The following is a 17,789-nucleotide window of genomic DNA, read 5'->3' as shown; positions in this document are numbered from 1 at the left end:
AATGCTCCTTGCTTGCCATGCAATTCGAACCCTTGCTCACACAATAGCCATGTCACGCCACCACCACCAGGCCAAAAGCTCCTTTGTGACATAAAATCTCACACACTTAAACATAAGCCCTAATTGCTAACAGCCAATCTCACTTAAGAACAAAATTAAAAATTTTGCCAAGGCCGAGACTTGAGCCCAAGCTTCCTAAACACCCCTAAACATACCCAAATCTCATAGCCAATAAAGCAAACAAAAAATTTGTGTCAAAGCATGCAAAATTATAGACCCTACATTTTTTAGGGTTACAGAGTTTATGGGTTAATTGTGAAAATAAGTTTTTTTTATTTTAGAGACTAAACAAAATAAAAGTAAAAGTTCATGGCAATTTTGAAAAATGTCAATAAAGAAGTCATACGGAATAAATGGATTATTATTAAGTATTTGGGCTGATAATTGAAATAAATTAATTTTTAGATCAAGAGCTGGTAGATAATCGTGGAAAAAAGAAATTTCTTATTAGTCTTTGACATTGCAATTTTTGTTGTTTAGCCCTGGTAAGTTCATACAGTATGTTTGTATTAACTTGTTATGCATTTAAAATTATAGTTGTAAATATGTTTAATTGAAACTCTGTTTGTTTACAGTTCAGTAGAAAAATGTGAGATAGAAGATTAAATTGAACAAAATTGAGGATAGTATAATTCAATAAATTAAGGAATTGACTTTGAATTGGACTGAAATAGGATATGTTATATGATAAAGTGATGATTTGATAAAATAATTTGAATTGATTCGATTTAAATTGGTTGTATTTGAAGAAAACTGAATTGAATGAATTAAAAAATATTAAATATTGTTTGAAATGTGGAATTATATTGATGTGGTGATTAGCTATGATATATATATGTATATGGAATTCTTAATTTGGTTGATTTAGATTATGATATTGAAATTGAGAATTGGTTTAAAATGAATAGGAGAAAATATTTACCCTATTAACTGTTCGAACAGGGTGGGGTATAATTGACATGCCATAGGATAGAATGAGTTTACGGGTTATATGACTACGTGTCAGGAATACTGGACACTCCATTTCTCGATTATACTAACTAGTGCTGGGCACATTTATTTATTGGTTTTACCAACCAGCATAGGGTGCAATTCATTATTACAGATTTATCCGTCAGCCATTGGGTGCCAAAATGGTGTGTTGGTTGGATCCATGTATCTGTTCGGGTTCGAGTCAAGTTAATAGGGATATGTATAATGAAAATGGAATAAATGATCTTCAGATTGATTTGATACAATGATCCGATTATGGATATACATATTGAGAGTCTATTATATAAGCCTAGGGGACCAATATGGAAACGTGACAAATCAATGAATGTGAATTGATATTCGTATTATGAAACGAAGTAGTAATTGACAATAAATTGGCAATTGATATGTATGGTTCAAATATGAAATGATATGAAATGAGAATGAAGTTCATATGGTTTAACATGATTTTATGAAATGAAAATAATGATTGACAATTATTTGAAATGGGATGTATTACAGGTAAATAGATTGTATGATATGATTAATATAATGAATTGATTAGATGATTATTTTTTTTATGAATGATGATGAAATGTTAAATTAAATTATTATATGATTGAGTTACAATATAGTATGGTAAATGTTGAACTCACTTTTTTTTTTATATTTGAATTGCCATAATAGGCAAACTTTACCAAGCTAAGTAAAATGTAGGGTATAATTACAACCTAAGGTAATTTATTTGGTTTTAAATACCTGTGAACTTACTAACATTTCTAATGCTTACTCTATTATTTTCCTTTTCCCTATATATGGTCAACTTGTATAATGTGTTAGGCAGATCGTCAAGAAGTTCACACTATCCCGATATCATTTTGATAGTCTTTTGACCATATGAAGGCTCAATTATGTGTGGCATGTACTTAGGAGTTGTTTTGGTTCACTTGTATATTGATATGACTTGAAATCCTTGTTGGTATGAGTATGACAGATAATATGCTTAGTTGAAAACTTATGCATATAGTAGATGGTTTAAATTGTGCATTTGGTATTTGAATTGGCATTTTGGGTATGCAATTACATAGGTAACATGATGTCATGGTATGGATAAAAGACTTGGTTGATAAGTTTGAGTTTATTTAAGTAAACTTGATATGTTTTAATGCTAAATTGTGTAATGTTAGATTACTTGGTTTGAAAGGGAGATTTATGATAATTTGGCATGTATATAGGGTTTATAAATGAATAAGGCTATGTTGGGATTATGTTTTGAATTTAAAAGTTGAAATTTGTAAGGTGTTTGTAATGATTGTCTTATAATATTGAACTTAAATTTTATTATGGTTTATATGCTTATGGTAGTTGTGATGTTGGACCTATAGGTCAAGATGTTATGAGATATGGTAAGTTTGGTATGATTAAAAATAGGAATTCGACAAATTATATATTGGTATAATATACTTTTTTAACATTATAGAATGTTTGATAATGTAATAATATATTTGTGATGGTGCCCTGAGGAATATTGGTTTGGCATTCGTAGGATTATATGTAATATGTTTTAGAATGTTTTAAATGATATTATGTACGTGTTGTGTATGTTTGTATGCTCGATTTAGTCCCTACTTTACTAATAACTTCTGTTATGCATGAATATAGATTAATTTGATGATTTTAATTGAATTCTATGTGAATATTTCAGTGTTTGCTGCAGCATCCCGTAACTCGGGTCCGACAATCGGGCTGAGTGAGAGGTGTTACAGTTCCCTTAATTAAAATGTACACTTAAACTTAAGTCTCATGATTGGTTTACTCCTAAAATTGACTAAACCTAAGCTTTGATATCATTGAATGTAACCCCACTAACCTATCATAATGTATGGTATGAATGGGAGACACTACTAGAAACTTTCAAGCTTTAACCAAAAATTTTCTTTTATAAAAGTATCTATTTAGCAACATTTTACTATTCATCAAATCAAATTAACCAATTTTATAAAAATTCAATATGATTTAAAATCATTACGGGTAATGCACTAATAGAGACATGTCCAAATCATAAAACAAGTACCCAAAGTTCTTTGGCTTAAATTAAGAGGTTGTTGGGGTTCTGAAAAGTAGGAGTTTAGCTTAATTTCAGACTTAAAACAATTTAAATAAAATCTTATAAATAAAATAAAATTATTTTGAAGGCCTTAAAATCATCTTAGAATCATTTAAAAACCTTTTGTGGGCAACCTGATGTGTCTGAGGTCAAGTACAAGCTTCGAGGAGCTCAAATGACCACAACAGTGCAGGGGGCCCTATCCAGGGGCTAGGTATCAGTACATATGGCCTAGGTACCAGTACCTAAAAGCTGAAAATTTGTCCAAAAACACTCCAAAAATATCATTAAAGATCTTCAGGTCATTCCGTATAGATGTAAATTATTTTTGAACATTTTTAAAACATAATTATACATTTATTCATCACATGATGATGATTAAGGTAATAGAGGGAAAAAATTATATCAAAGGTAAAAAAATAATATCATAAACTTTATGAGAAAATCATCAAACTTGTAACTTCAATAATGACTAGCTTAAATATATGTACATGCCAAAAACCAAATACAAATGAAATTAAGAATAAAGAAAGTGCAACCTCAAAACTCGAATGGTCATGCGATGCTCTTAAGCCAACATTTACTTCTCTACAAGCCTAAAGCCTAAGCATTTTAAACCAATAACATGTGAGCTAAATGAGCTTAGTAACTAGCCAAGGATAAACCTACTTATCCTATCCGATTATTAATGTTGACCCCCTATGAGTACTTTATTCCTCAAATAATCTTGCCACATCAATTGTTTCAATTGAACTTTTATCTCTTATTTAAATTATAAGGCTTAACTTACCATTAATAGTTTAATACTCAATTAAAAAAAATCCCATTTTCTATCATTTGGTTTATAAGTGTCAACATTTCATTTTCATTTCCTTTATCAAAACATAAGATTATCAATTATCTTACTATACCAATTAGTATCTAATTATGAACCAATTACTCCATTAGCATAGTATGCACATTAAGTGTTCACATATCCAATTTAATTAACATCACCAAGTTTAATAACAAGATTTCTTTCAACGTTAGGGTGAAGGTAAGTTTACAAAAATTATTACGATCTTACATTTCATAGCTATTATAATAGCCCGTTTTCAGTGATACAGGGATAGTGGTTTAGAGACCATAATTTTGATGAGTAAATTGTTATTTTATTATTATTTTATGATCTATGGGATTATAGTATGATCATATTAAAATTTCATTGAGAAATGTTGAAGTTTACATAGTTAATTAAGTAAAAAAGACTAAATAGTAAAAGATGCAAAAGTTGAGTTTTATGAGTAAAAAAGGTTAAATGACTATGAAGTCTTAAACTAAAGGACTGAATGGTAAATAGACCATTTATATCGGATAGTGGATGTGCATGGAAAGGTATTAATGTAATTATGATAGTTTTTTTAAGGTTAAAATGGTAATTAAACAAATTAAAATTAAACTAAATGAAACAAAAATTGTTTCATCTTTCTTATTTCACTCCACCATTGAAATAGCGAAGACAAAACACCATTTTTGGTGATTTGAAGATTCAGCTAGCATTTCTTGCATATTGTCATTTTTGAAGTTAGTTTTTAATGATTTTTATGTTTTTGAAATCATTTTAGCTTAATCTAGCTAGCCTAGAGGTCAATTTGTAAAGCTGTTAAATGTTGAGGGACTTGCCATGAATGTTTTTTATTGGGTTTTGATTTTAAATGATAGATTATGAATCTTTGTTGAAAATGAACAAGTTTTGTTAAATAATTTTTGATAAAATTTGGAATTAGGGACTAAATTATTAAAGGTATAAATTATAAGGTTTTATTGTGAAATGCTTATAAATATGAGTTTTTTCAAGGTCCTTAACATGTTTAGTTAACATGGAATTAGATTAAAATGGTTAGATTTTAAGGTATAAGCTAAAGGACTAAATTGTGAAAAATTTAAAATGTTAGGGGGAAATTGGTAATTTTGCATAAATGTGAGTTGTGGGCTGAGTTGGATTTTTGTGGTTAATTGAAGTACTTAATTGAATATAATTACCTATTTAGATCAAGATAATTCACGTATAGACCTAGATCGAGGAAAGGTGAAAGCTTTGTATTAGCTCGATTTAACTCCCACACCCCTAGTCATTGAGGTAAGTTCGTATGAATGGTTATTGCATATATGTTATTTAAATTGATAGATATTATGCTATTTATATTGCAAATGGATTGATTTATGAACATAACAATGCTATGACGATTTGACGAATGTCGATTCCCAGTTGAACCTAAGGAATTCTTAGGATACGAATGACATGTCATTAGGGATTTCTAATTTCGGGTGCTAGTCTTGAATGTCCTACTGATGGCTGAGGTCTTGCATTTGTTGCGGATACTCCACAACTCGTGTGAGCAGCATCGTGTAGCTTACATTCCGACCTACTGCTCGTGTGAGCATGCCTATTTCACAGATCGTATGAGCAATGATGTAAAGGAAATGTTACAGTTATATGTAAAGACACTTTGTTTAGGGCCGAACCACTCTAAAGCATGTTTAGGGCCTCATAGGCTCGTTATAGGGACATTGTGATTGAGTTTGAATAATGTTTTCATGAAATGTGAAATTATATGTGAATTGAATGTTTAAATGTTTTATAAGTCCAGTAATGCTCTGTAACCCTATTTTGATGTTGAATACGAGTGAGGGGTGTTACAACTAAATTGTATTTTAATACAGCGTTTCATCCACAAACCGATGGCCGGTCTGAGCGAGTAATTCAGATACTTGAAGACATGCTCCAATGTGTTTTGGAGTTCAAAGGTAACTGGGAAAATTTTCTATCATTGGTTGAATTTCCATACAATAACAATTATCAGGCGAGCATTAAAATGGCACCAAACGAAGTTTTGTATGGTCAAAAATGTCAAAAGCTACTATACTGGACTGAGCTAAGCGAGAAAAAGTTATTCGGTGTAGATTTGATTTGAGAAATTGAATAAAGATTCAAAGTGATATGTGACAGTTTGAAAGCGGCTTCTGATCGTCAAAAATCCTATGCGGATTTGAAAAGAAAATGTATAGAGTTTCAAGTCAGTTACAAGGTATTTCTAAACGTATCTCCTTAGAGGAAAGTTCTCTGATTTGGTCGAAAAGGAAAGCTTAGTCAGTGATTCATCGGGCCGTATGAGATCATTGAGAGGATTGGGCCAGTAGCTTATCAATTGGCTTTGCCGTTAGAGTTAGAAAATATTCGTAACATATTTCATGTATTCATGTTACGACAGTATTGATTAGATCCTTTACACATAATTTCACCTATAAATGTTGAGATTTGGCCAGATATGACGTACAGTGAAGAACCGATCAAAATGTTAGATCGGGAAGTTAAAGAATTGAGAAATAAAAGTATAGCTTCAGTTAAAGTTCTTTGGCAACAACACGGGATGGAAAAGGCTACCTAGGAACTGGAAGAAGCTATGAAAGTGCAATGCCCAAACCTATTTTCTAGTAAGATTCTCGGAGACGAAAATTCCTTTAGGAGGATAGTTGTAATAGCCCGTTTTCAATGATATCAGAACAGTAGTTTTGGGACCACAATTTCAATGAGTAAATTATTATTTTATTGTCTATGGGATTATAGTAAGGTCGTATTAAAATTTCATTAAGAAATGTTGAAGTTTACATAGTTAATTAAGTAAAAAGAACTAAATCGTAAAAGATGCTAAAGTTGAGTTCTATTAGTAAAAAGGGTTAAATGACTATGAAATCTTAAAATAAAGGACTTGAATGATAAATAAACCATTTATATCAGATAGTGGATGTGCATGGCAAGGTATTAATGTAATTATGATAGTTTTTCAAGGTTAAAATGGTAATTAAACAAATTAAAATTAAACTAAATGAAACAAAATTTGTTTCATCTTTCTTATTTCACTCCACCACCGAAATAGTGAAGAAAAAACACCATTTTTGGTGCTTTGAAGATTTGGATAGCATTGTTCTTGCATGTTGTCATTTTTTTAGGTTAGTTTTTAATGATTTTTATGTTTTTAAAATCGTTTTAGCTGAATCTAGCTAGCCTGGGAACTTAGAAAACTGGTTCGAGACTAAACTGATAACTTAGAAAACTTTTTGGGAAACATAGAAAATTTTCAAAATACAGGGGACACTCGACCGAATGGCCAAAGACACGCTCGTGTCATAGGCTGTGTGGACATTTGAAATGGGATCACATGGTCATATCCCAGCCCATGTCTGACCCCATGTAACTCTTTGACTTGGGTCACACGGCCAACCACACGCCCGTATGACTAGCCCGTATACCCTTCGAAATGGCCTCACAAGCCAGTGTGCCAGCCGTGCCAAAAATGTAGAGCATACTGACTTATGCCACACGGCCAAGTCACAAGCCTATGTGCTGAGTCGTGTGGAGCATACTGACTTAATTTCTAAATAAGTACCAGGGGACACACAGCCATGTGACTAATCGTGTGCCACACACGGCTGAGACACATGCTCGTGTCTCTGCCCGTATGGACAAAAATAGGCTATTTACCAAGGCATCTTTCTCACCCAAATTTGCATCCACCTAAACATGTCAAATGACATATAACATATCATCAATAGGCATTCAAACCAATCTCAACCAAGCCTCAATCATGCTATACCAATATCAACAACTACAATGCTCATAAGATCATGTTTTGCCAATTCAAAACATACCAACTTTACATTTACAATTCACCTAAATGGTCATTTTCAAATTTGCATTATTTGCCTAATGCTTAGTATGCTAATTCATTCTCAAATTCAATCATTTGCTACCTTCATTACCAATTCTTAACAATGCATTCACAAAGCAAATATAAACCAAATATCAAAGACCATTTGCACATATATATACGCAACCAATTATACCAAAACAAGCCAAATCACATGGCTATACACATAACCAAAACATTCACCATTTACAAGCCAAATCAATTGGCTAAATACGTTACCAACATATAGGTTATATTAACCACAACTCCTATACATGCTATATAACCAAGTACATAGGTTCAAAAGTACCAAAACGATAGCTAGATAGTGTGATGAGATCTCCGACAACTCTCAATCCAAACAAGCTTCAAAATCACTATAAAACATGGAAAGTAAACATAGTAAGCTATAAAGCTTAGTAAGCTAGTATGGTTAATAAATATAACTTACCATTCATTCACAAATGAATTTATCTATCATAAAACACTATGATTTAACTTAATCATAAGGTGAATACATGTTCATTCACATACTAGATCATGTAACTCACAAACTTCATAGATTCAATGCTTATATGGTTTACGTACATACGTGCACTGATACGTATCAATCTCTTACCCTTTCATATCTTCAATAGACCCGTTGAACCATTTGGAATAATATCGAATACTCGGGAATCTCGCACCCTAAGTTCCAATACATGGCCGAAGCCATCTCAATCTCATATTTCATAGAATGCTCACTCTTGAGCTATCAATGGGTCTGCTCATAGAAGCTGACAGTCAAGACATAACTCATTTTCTCTCTTTTATAGTTCTCGGAATCTCGCAAAGGTTGGAGATCGGTTGGAGCATCATCAGACTATCCACTAGCTTGTTTTGGTATAAATAGTAAACTCATTTTGGTTTAATGGCATGTATAGGTAACTTGGCCATTGTTGGCCTATAAATATTGTTTGTAATCTAGCCATTGGAATGGCTAGTGATGGTTATGTTTTGGTATATCTAATAAGGTTATTCTATGGCAATATCATGAGTATATATTATGGATTGATTGAGTTATGCTAAATGAATATACTTAATAAATATAAAATTATAAATATGCATACATGTAATGATATATCGTGTTAGATGTTAAAATTAGTTTGGTTATAATGATTGGATTGGCTAGTATATACTTGTAAATTTTGGTGTAGGTTATTGGCAAATTTGGGTGAGAAATAAAGCTAGGAAATGGCTTTATTTTGTCCACATGGATAGATACATGGGCGTGTGTCATGACTGTGTGTGACACATGGCTTGGCATATGGGCATATGGTTTGGCCGTGTGTCCCCTGCATTTTAAATTTGAGAAACAGAATGCTCAAAAATTAGCACACGAGTAGAGACACATGCGTATATCTTAGCCGTGTGTGCTACACGGCCTAGAACACGGGAGTGTGTCTTGGCCGTGTGATCCCTACAGCTAATTTTTGAAAATTAAATTGCTCACATGGCTTACTCACACGGGCATGTGGCTGGCCGTGTGACACAAGTCAGAGAGTTATACGGGGTTGAATAGGGCCTGCAGGACGGGCGTGTCTTAGGGTCACACGGGCGTGTCCCTGGACCACACGGGTGTGTGTGCCTTGCATCTAGAAAAATTTTAGAAATTTTGTAAAAAATTCTCTAAGTTCCTGATTTAGTCCCGACTCAGTTCTAATACTCATATTGGGCTTCAAAGTTCTATTTAAGGGACGTTATAAATAATCTCGGGAAATGAATAATAAATGACATGAATTATCAGTAAATATTCTGTAAACCCCAGTAATACTTCGTAGCACTGTTCCGGTGACGGATATGGGTTAGGGGTGTTACAATTACATTAAAGCTTATTAACATACGAACTTACCTCGAATTTATTCGGAGAAAAACGAGCTATCAATCCACTATTTCGTCTTTCCCCGATCTAATTTCGAACTTCGCTTTTATTGACCTATATATAATCAAATTTAACTTATTTAATTATCATTCTATTCAATTTAACCCAAAACATAATATTATGGCAATTTTACACTTTTTCCCCTAATATTTCAACTTCTTTACAATTTAGTCCCTAGCACATAAAAATGCAAATTCATGCGATTCAACTTATGCCCATGCTAGCTGAATATCAATTAAGTCCCTACCAAGCCCTATATTACGTTTATTTCATAATTGAACCATGAATATTTTTTTACTTTTCAATTTAATCCCTAATTGACAAATTCATCAAAATTCACTTAACAAATGTTGTTTATCTAAGAACAACCATTCATTTTCTATCATCAAAAATCAAAATAGACATATATTCATCAATGGTAAAACCCTAAGCTTTTAACAGTTTCACAAATTAGTCTCTGTGCTAGCTAGATTAAGTTACAACGATCTCAAAAACATAGAAATCATTAAAAACGAGATGAAAAATACTCACATGCAAGGCTAGGATAGATGGCCAAATGCTTCAAGCTAGTCTCATGATGTTTTTAGGTTGAATTTTTGGCTAAGGAAGAAACACAAAGATGGTAGCCTCTGTTTTATCATTTTTACTAACTTTAATTATTAAATTACTTAAATTAACCTTTAATTAAACCATTAAAAATCACTTAAATGATGTCCATCTTTGTCCACTAATAATATTAAGAGAGCGTTTGGTTCAGTGTATTACCCAATCCATTACACCCCGATTACACTTGTAATACATTACGCCCCTATTCCGGCGTTTGGTTCGCTGTAATAGGTATTACGCGCGTATTACATTATGCCCCTAATCCCCAAATTGCCGTGTTTTCTAATCCCTTCCCAATTCGCTGTAATAGCTATTGCGTCCGGCTTCCCTCCCCATCTCTCTGTTTTACCCTCCCTCCCTACCCGACCCTCTCCTCTGCTGTCCTCGAAATTTCTCCTCCCATTTCCCACTGCTTCCGTTGATTATCTGTCCTCATCATTTCTTCTCGTCTCGGTGACTAATTTCTCTTCCCCATTTCCTCCCAACCCTATCTGCGCCGCACACCAAAACTCCCATTTAGTTCTTGAATTCATTGAATCGACTAGAAATGGAGATTTCTATGTGAAAGGAGCTTTGAGTGGGTGATATTAGATGGAAAATTTAGATATGTTTGGTGGTATGCAAACTTTATTGGCTATTTGGTTCCTTTAACAGTGTGATTTAATTTGGAAAGGAGCTGAACGATCTTCTTCTGGGAGATGATGTTGCTAGATATTAAACATGGAAATCAGTTTATGGGTTTGCATTGCTTTTATGTTAGCTTAGATGAAATCAGACGGATTAGATCTTGCTGTTAGTCTTGTTCATCTTGATACTTTATAGTTAATTACCATTACATTGCCACTATGTTACAACGATTATGCTTAAATTTTTCTATGTTTTTTTCAAGGACTGTATGCCAATACCATATCTGAATATGTGTTGAGTACATTTACTTTTGTAAAAAAGTAAAGAATCTGGATAACCAAGAATTGCTAGTTTAACCTGGTAAATTGGTCTTCATTGGCTAGCAATTAAGGTTTCATCATTTTCATTTAGCCTTAAGTGAATATTTTACCGTCTGGTGCAAGAAGCTATCACCATGCCAAAGGGAAAAATGATGGATTTGTTTGTTCATACCTCTAGGAATTATGATTGATGTCTTGGAATGACCTTTTTGTGCATGTTTCTTATCCGTTGAAGAAACTTCAGTTTAGCTACTCCTTAAATAAACTAATGGTGTATAGGTTTCTAATAGATTTTCTGTGATATTCTGCAGCTATGACTATTCTGGATACGGACAATCTTCTGGAAAGGTATATAAAATAAACATATTGTTTTGAAAGGAAAGGAAAATTAAAGTTATCTCTCTGTAAAAGATATGGTTATTATCTCTAAGGTGATAGGATTATATAAAGCTCTTTCTTACTTTTATCTTTTTACAGCCAAGTGAGCAGAGCACATATGTAAGTATCTGTAATCCTGACAGTCTATAAGACTTCATATATTATAAATTTCATAAGCCTACCACATGCAAACATATCTCTTTATGTTTGAGCCATTATGTTACTTATATTGTTCTTATCTTTTTTACATTGAATTCTTCATAATTATAATGGAACTTAAAGAATTCTCATTTTTCTTTTATTTCTTCAAAGTCCAAAATTACTTTTGAACTTTTTTAGGTTGAAACTTGAAAGGATACCCCCATTATTGAAAGATGACATACTAAAGCAACACTCAACATTTTCTTCATATGATATCTTGAATTTTAATTTTTTCCCCTACATTTTCCTTTGATATGTTTGTTGTAATAACTTATCTGTTCTTACCCAAAGTTCCCTGGATCCACTTTCATTGGATGATGAATTGATGATTAGAGCTTTTGGCCTGCAGTCTGAATGAAAATATTGGCGCGGGGGGGGGGGGAGTGCGGGGGGCTATCAATGAATTTTGTAGACCTTTCTACAGTTTTGATTCACATAAAGTCATATCTGATCATTGATTTTGTCATGTTTAGTGCTACGGTGTTTCTCTTGAAGGTCCAATTCTTTCAGTCAAGTCTGACAAAATATAGATCTGCATTGAACTTTGGCCCATGCAGTGTCTCAAGTACAAACAAAAAGATAGCTGCCTTGGCAATGGGTAAATAATTGCAAGTTTTGGAGGATTGGCATTCCGGACAAAGTAAATTAATTGGAGTCCATAGAATTAAGAGTTCTTGCAACTTAAACACCCTTTCATCTTCTCTACTGAGGTGTAAATTAAGAAGTAAGAGGATCATGATTGAACCATTGTTTTCTTTATGATTTACCATCATTTTGTTATTAGTTTATTCTTTAGATAGTCAACAAATAACTATAGGAAACGATGAAGATTCCACACCCTTGTTTTGCTACCTAGAAAGAATTAAAAATATCAATCTCTGTTAATTTACTTTTATGAGGACAAATAAATTGGCTACTGTTAGGACAGATTATCCATATCTAGGGAGGATTGTTGAGCAGTATCTTGAAGTGATAAGAATGGTCTGTATGGACCCCATTGATGGCTAACCCAGATTACTATGCCTGAATTTTGGTTTGGAAACCTTGCCTTAAGTTGACATTGTTGAAAATTTTCTGCATCTCTGCCATATATGGATAATTCCATTAGACAGTGCGCTGAAATTTAGTTTTCTTGGCTCCTTTTGCTTAGTCAAGTAAATCTTCTGTAGGTTGTATTTAAGGTTAGTTATCCTCATCCTTATATTCAATTTAATGCATGATTCCGGATTATGATCAAAATTTTCAATTTGTTGGCTTCCTTATACTTTCATAGTGCATAAAAATATTTGATCTATTTTACTCAAACTCCAGAGTAAATCCAATACGAGTACGTGTGCTATATTGCTTTTCCATATATAGAGAGAGAGACATATTCTCATACCTGTGTCAGTATAGTTTATAAGATTTGACTGTCAATGTTTCCTTTGTATTTGTCTTCATTTATTGAACTAGTAAATGACTACCACATAGAATATTGTTTGCAAATTACCTCATAGAAGGTGAAAATGATTTCATAGGCCATCAGTTATGGCTTTTGAGACCAGTCTGTTTATATCAATGTGCAGGGAACTTCGGATGAAGTTGTTGATTGCTCCCATGGAAAGCAACTCTGGGAACTATGCAAAGAGAAGTATGAACCTCTATGGCTTAAAGGAGGGAACCACTGTGATTTAGAGCAGTACCCCGAGTATATAAGACATCTCAAGAAGTTCATATCAACTGTTGAGAAATCTCCTTCTCAAAGGTACAGTTCTAGGAGAAGCACAGACCAATTTGAGCAGTCTCGGAAAAGTACTGATGCATTTGAGGTTTAAAGTAAGAGTACTGATCGAAGGGAGAAACCAAGGAAGAGCACTGACAGGCCTGAGAAGTTGAAAAACCAGTCTAATAATTTGGATAAGCTAGAAAAGCTAAGAATCTCTTTCGATCAATTGGAAAAGTCTCGAAGGAGTGTGGATTGCCATGAGAAGTCTCGGAAAAACGTTGACCATCAGTTGGAAAGAGCTCGCAAAAGTGTTGATCTGTTGGATAGAATACGAACAGGGTGATGATACTACTTTCGTGTAAAGAAAAAAAACCCCATGCAAGTGTTTGACATTTCATGTTGTGATGAACTAAATCTGGTTTTGTTCTTTATTAATTCTTATGGCGTCTGAGGCTTTGTATTTGGTTTTCCCAATATCTTTTGATTATACTATGGCATGAAATATGAGTTTGGTGTTTTGCTTGACCTGTGTTTCGGCCGTTGAGATCTCTCTTGCAAACATAAGCTAGTTTTCCTTGGGCTAAAAAAATTGGGAATCAAACTGGTAAAAGCTTTGGTTTTTCGATTCAACAGTAAGCTGATTATTATGCAGGCTACATGGCATTAATCATCTTAAGAGAACAAGCAGCAGTAAAAACCAGATTTGCAACCCTTCGCAAGTGTCAAAAAGTCTTTAATTTTTAAGAATTTTATTAAATTATATATTTTAATTAAAATATATTTAATAATAATTATGTTTAAATATGATTAAATTATTTATTATTGATAATAATAATCTTATTAAAATTTAAATAACAATAACAATAATCATTTACCAAAACAAATTTCTGCTAAGGGTATTCTAGTCATTTTAGTTTTTTCATTATGCTATTACACCTCTATTACACTCAACCAAACACAGGATTACTATTACGCCTCTATTCCATTACATTCAACCAAACAGTTGATTTGCTATTACACAGCTTTTCCATTACACCTCTATTCCATTACACCTCTAATCCAATACACCTCTAATCCAATACAGCGAACCAAACGTGCTGTAATGGTCTAATTATGACATAAGGACCTACACTTTAAGGTTCCATAGCTATTAGAGACGTTTAGCTATTAGAACTCAAGTTTTACACTTTACGCGATTTAGTCCTTTTTATCAAATTGAGCATTCAAACGATAAAATTTCTTAATGAAATTTTCATTCGATCATATTATCATGTTGTAGACCTCAAAATAATAATAAAATAAATATTTCAATATCGAATTTGTGGTCCCAAAATCACTGTTTTGATTTGATTGAAAACAGGCTATTACAGCTCTCCCTCCTTAAGAATTTTCGCTCCCAAAAGTCTTACCAGAAAATAGGTTAGGGTACTATTTTCTCATAGCTTACTCGGATTCTCATATAGCTTCTTTGACACCGTGGTTGCTCTTTTTTCTTCACTTTTTAATCTCTCGGGCCAAAATTCTGATCAGTTCTTCGTTATACGACATATCAGGTTGAATTTCAACTTTTGTTGGAGAAATTATGTGTGACAGATCTAATCTATATCAACGTAACATCGACACATGAAATACATTATGAATCTTTTCTAACTCTAACGGTAAAGCTAGTCGACATGCCACTAGTCTTTCGATAATCTCATACGGCCCGATAAATCGCGGACTCAATTTTCCTTTGCGAGCAAATTGAAGAATCTTCTTCCACGGTGATACTTTTAGAAGCACTCTGTCACCGATTTGAAATTCAATGTCTTTACGTTTCAAATCCGCATACGATTTCTATCGATCTGAAGTTGCTTTCAAACTGACGAATTACTTTCACTTTATCTTCGGTCTCTCTAACCAAATCAACCCCGCGAATCTTTTTCTCACTAAGCTTGGTCTAGTATAACAGAGTTCTGTATTTACGACCATATAAAACTTCATATTGTGCCATCTTTATACTCGATTGAAAACTGTTTTTAAACGCGAATTCGACCAATGGTAAAATATTTTTCCCAGGTGCCCCCAAACTCTAAAACACAACAACGAAGCATATCTTTGAGAATCTGAAGTACTCTCTCAGATTGACCATCGATTTGAGAATGAAATGTAGTACTAAAGTGCAACCGCGTGCCAAAGCTTCTTGCAATTTCTTCCAAAATTTCGACGTAAACCTCAAATCTCTATCCGGAATAATAGAAACTGGCACCCCGTGCAATCTGACAATCTCAAAGATATACAATTCAACTAATCTATCGAGTGAAAAGTCTGTACGTACTGGAATGAAATGTGCAGATTTCATCAAACGATCTACAACAACCCGGATGAATAGATAAACAACCACAGTGTGCTTCATGTATAATTTTCTGAACAAGCTCAGAATTGCTCGGTACACAACTTTTACTGTGAAACAGTAAACAATCATCGGATCCAACCTTATACTCTAAATTAGTAGTTGACTCGCATTGTAATCTTTTAGCTTGTAACTCATTATCACATTTCTGAGCCTCACAAATTTTCTGTATAAATAATGGTTTACTTTTAACTCAGCTAAAATTGAACCATCATTAGACAGGGTTAACCGTGTGTTCATTGCCTGCAAAGCAAATAAAGATTTTCTACTCAGAGCATCCACGACTACATTCGCTTTCCCTGGATGATAATCAATCACTAATTCATAGTCTTTCAACAACTTGAGTCATCTTTATCATTACAAATTCAAATCTTTCTCAGACATTAGATACTTTAAACTCTTGTGGTTGGTAAAAATATGACACTTCTCACTGAATAAATGATGTTGCCAAATTTTCAATGTGAAAACAATAGCGGCCAACTCTAAATCGTGCATCAGATAATTCTTTTCATGCGGTTTTAACTGTCTGGAAGCATAAGCTATCACTTTGCCCTCTTGCACCAAAACACATCCCAAACCGTTCAATGACGCATCACTAAAAATCACAAACTCCTTACCCAACTCATGTTGAACTAGAACAGGTATAACACCCCAAACCTGGCCCGGACATTATGGCCGAACCTGGCGTGTCGCCTTGAAGTGTTTTAGCGAAATCCTTGTTTTCATTGAAAACCCTTCCTTGAAAAATAATATAAAACCTTAATAAACTTATTAAACTCTCTTTTCAATCACAAAAACCTGTTTATAACATATGATTTTATGAAAACCTGTCATTTTGAAATTTAGTTGTAGAGAGTAGTATATAATTAAAACTATGGTTGAGAAAATTCATGTTCAACTTCTCGTAATTACAACGCATAAAAATAATAATCCAAATAATAATAAGAAGGAAGCCTTATTACATTCCGGTCAAAAAATACTTAATAAAATAAAGAACTTATATGCTTTTAAAAGAGAAACAAGTCCAAGTTGTCTTGCTAGCTGGCCACCCAGAGTCCCTCCAAACATCGAACCTTCTACTGAGCATCACTTGAAAATAAAATAAAAGAAGGGTGAGTTTTCGCAAACTCAGTGTGTACAACCCTCGACGAGTAACAAGCATTCAATATTCACCACACATCAAACATGTAATGAAATGCAGTGCAATCCCATCCCAATAATCCATCCGCTACACACCAGCTCCATCCTTTGATACACATTATGTGGGGATATAAATATCGACCCACCCAACTGATACACAGCCATGGTAGGCCGGTTGCGAAACCACCTTCATTTATACATTGGGCTTAAAAGCCGTCGGTGGATCCACGATTGTCAAGCAACCATGCGATCCTCATATACTTCCTCCATTCCATATTTTCCAACCCATATGCAACCTAAGCAGAATATCATATATATGCAGCAGATATGCATGTCATATCCATAAAACTTACATTCAACACATAGGGGTATTTTGGTCATCTTCGCCCTTAAGGGCATTTCGATAATTTTCCCATTATTACGGTTTTCACTTACATTGGCCCGTTAACAAATCCCGTGAGCTAAGATGAACGAATACTATGCACCAGGTAGGATTCCAGAGAAGAGGAGGTGAGTCATGAAGACCGCTTAAGTACCAAGCTCTCCCTAGATCCAATCCTAGACATGCATATACCCATTGCCACACCTTAACCTTATGACTTGTCCACGGTCGCATTAAAATAATAAAGTTTA

At 33.5% G+C, this 17,789-nt stretch overlaps 1 long non-coding RNA gene across 1 annotated transcript; it reads left to right on the top strand.

Annotated features, from left to right (window-relative positions):
- Window positions 1–12,518: 12,518 nt before the first annotated feature.
- LOC121228011 (uncharacterized) lies at window positions 12,519–14,149 on the top strand. Its single transcript, XR_005925558.1, has 2 exons — window positions 12,519–12,643; window positions 13,485–14,149. It is a non-coding gene; the product is annotated as an uncharacterized lncRNA (long non-coding RNA).
- The last annotated feature ends 3,640 nt before the right edge of the window (window positions 14,150–17,789 follow it).

The sequence above is a fragment of the Gossypium hirsutum genome, chromosome A04 (assembly GCF_007990345.1).
Source record: "Gossypium hirsutum isolate 1008001.06 chromosome A04, Gossypium_hirsutum_v2.1, whole genome shotgun sequence".
NCBI classification, from domain to species: Eukaryota; Viridiplantae; Streptophyta; class Magnoliopsida; order Malvales; family Malvaceae; genus Gossypium; species Gossypium hirsutum.
The sequence above is the reverse complement of the archived record's forward strand: the minus strand, read 5'-3'. Positions and strand labels throughout refer to the sequence as shown.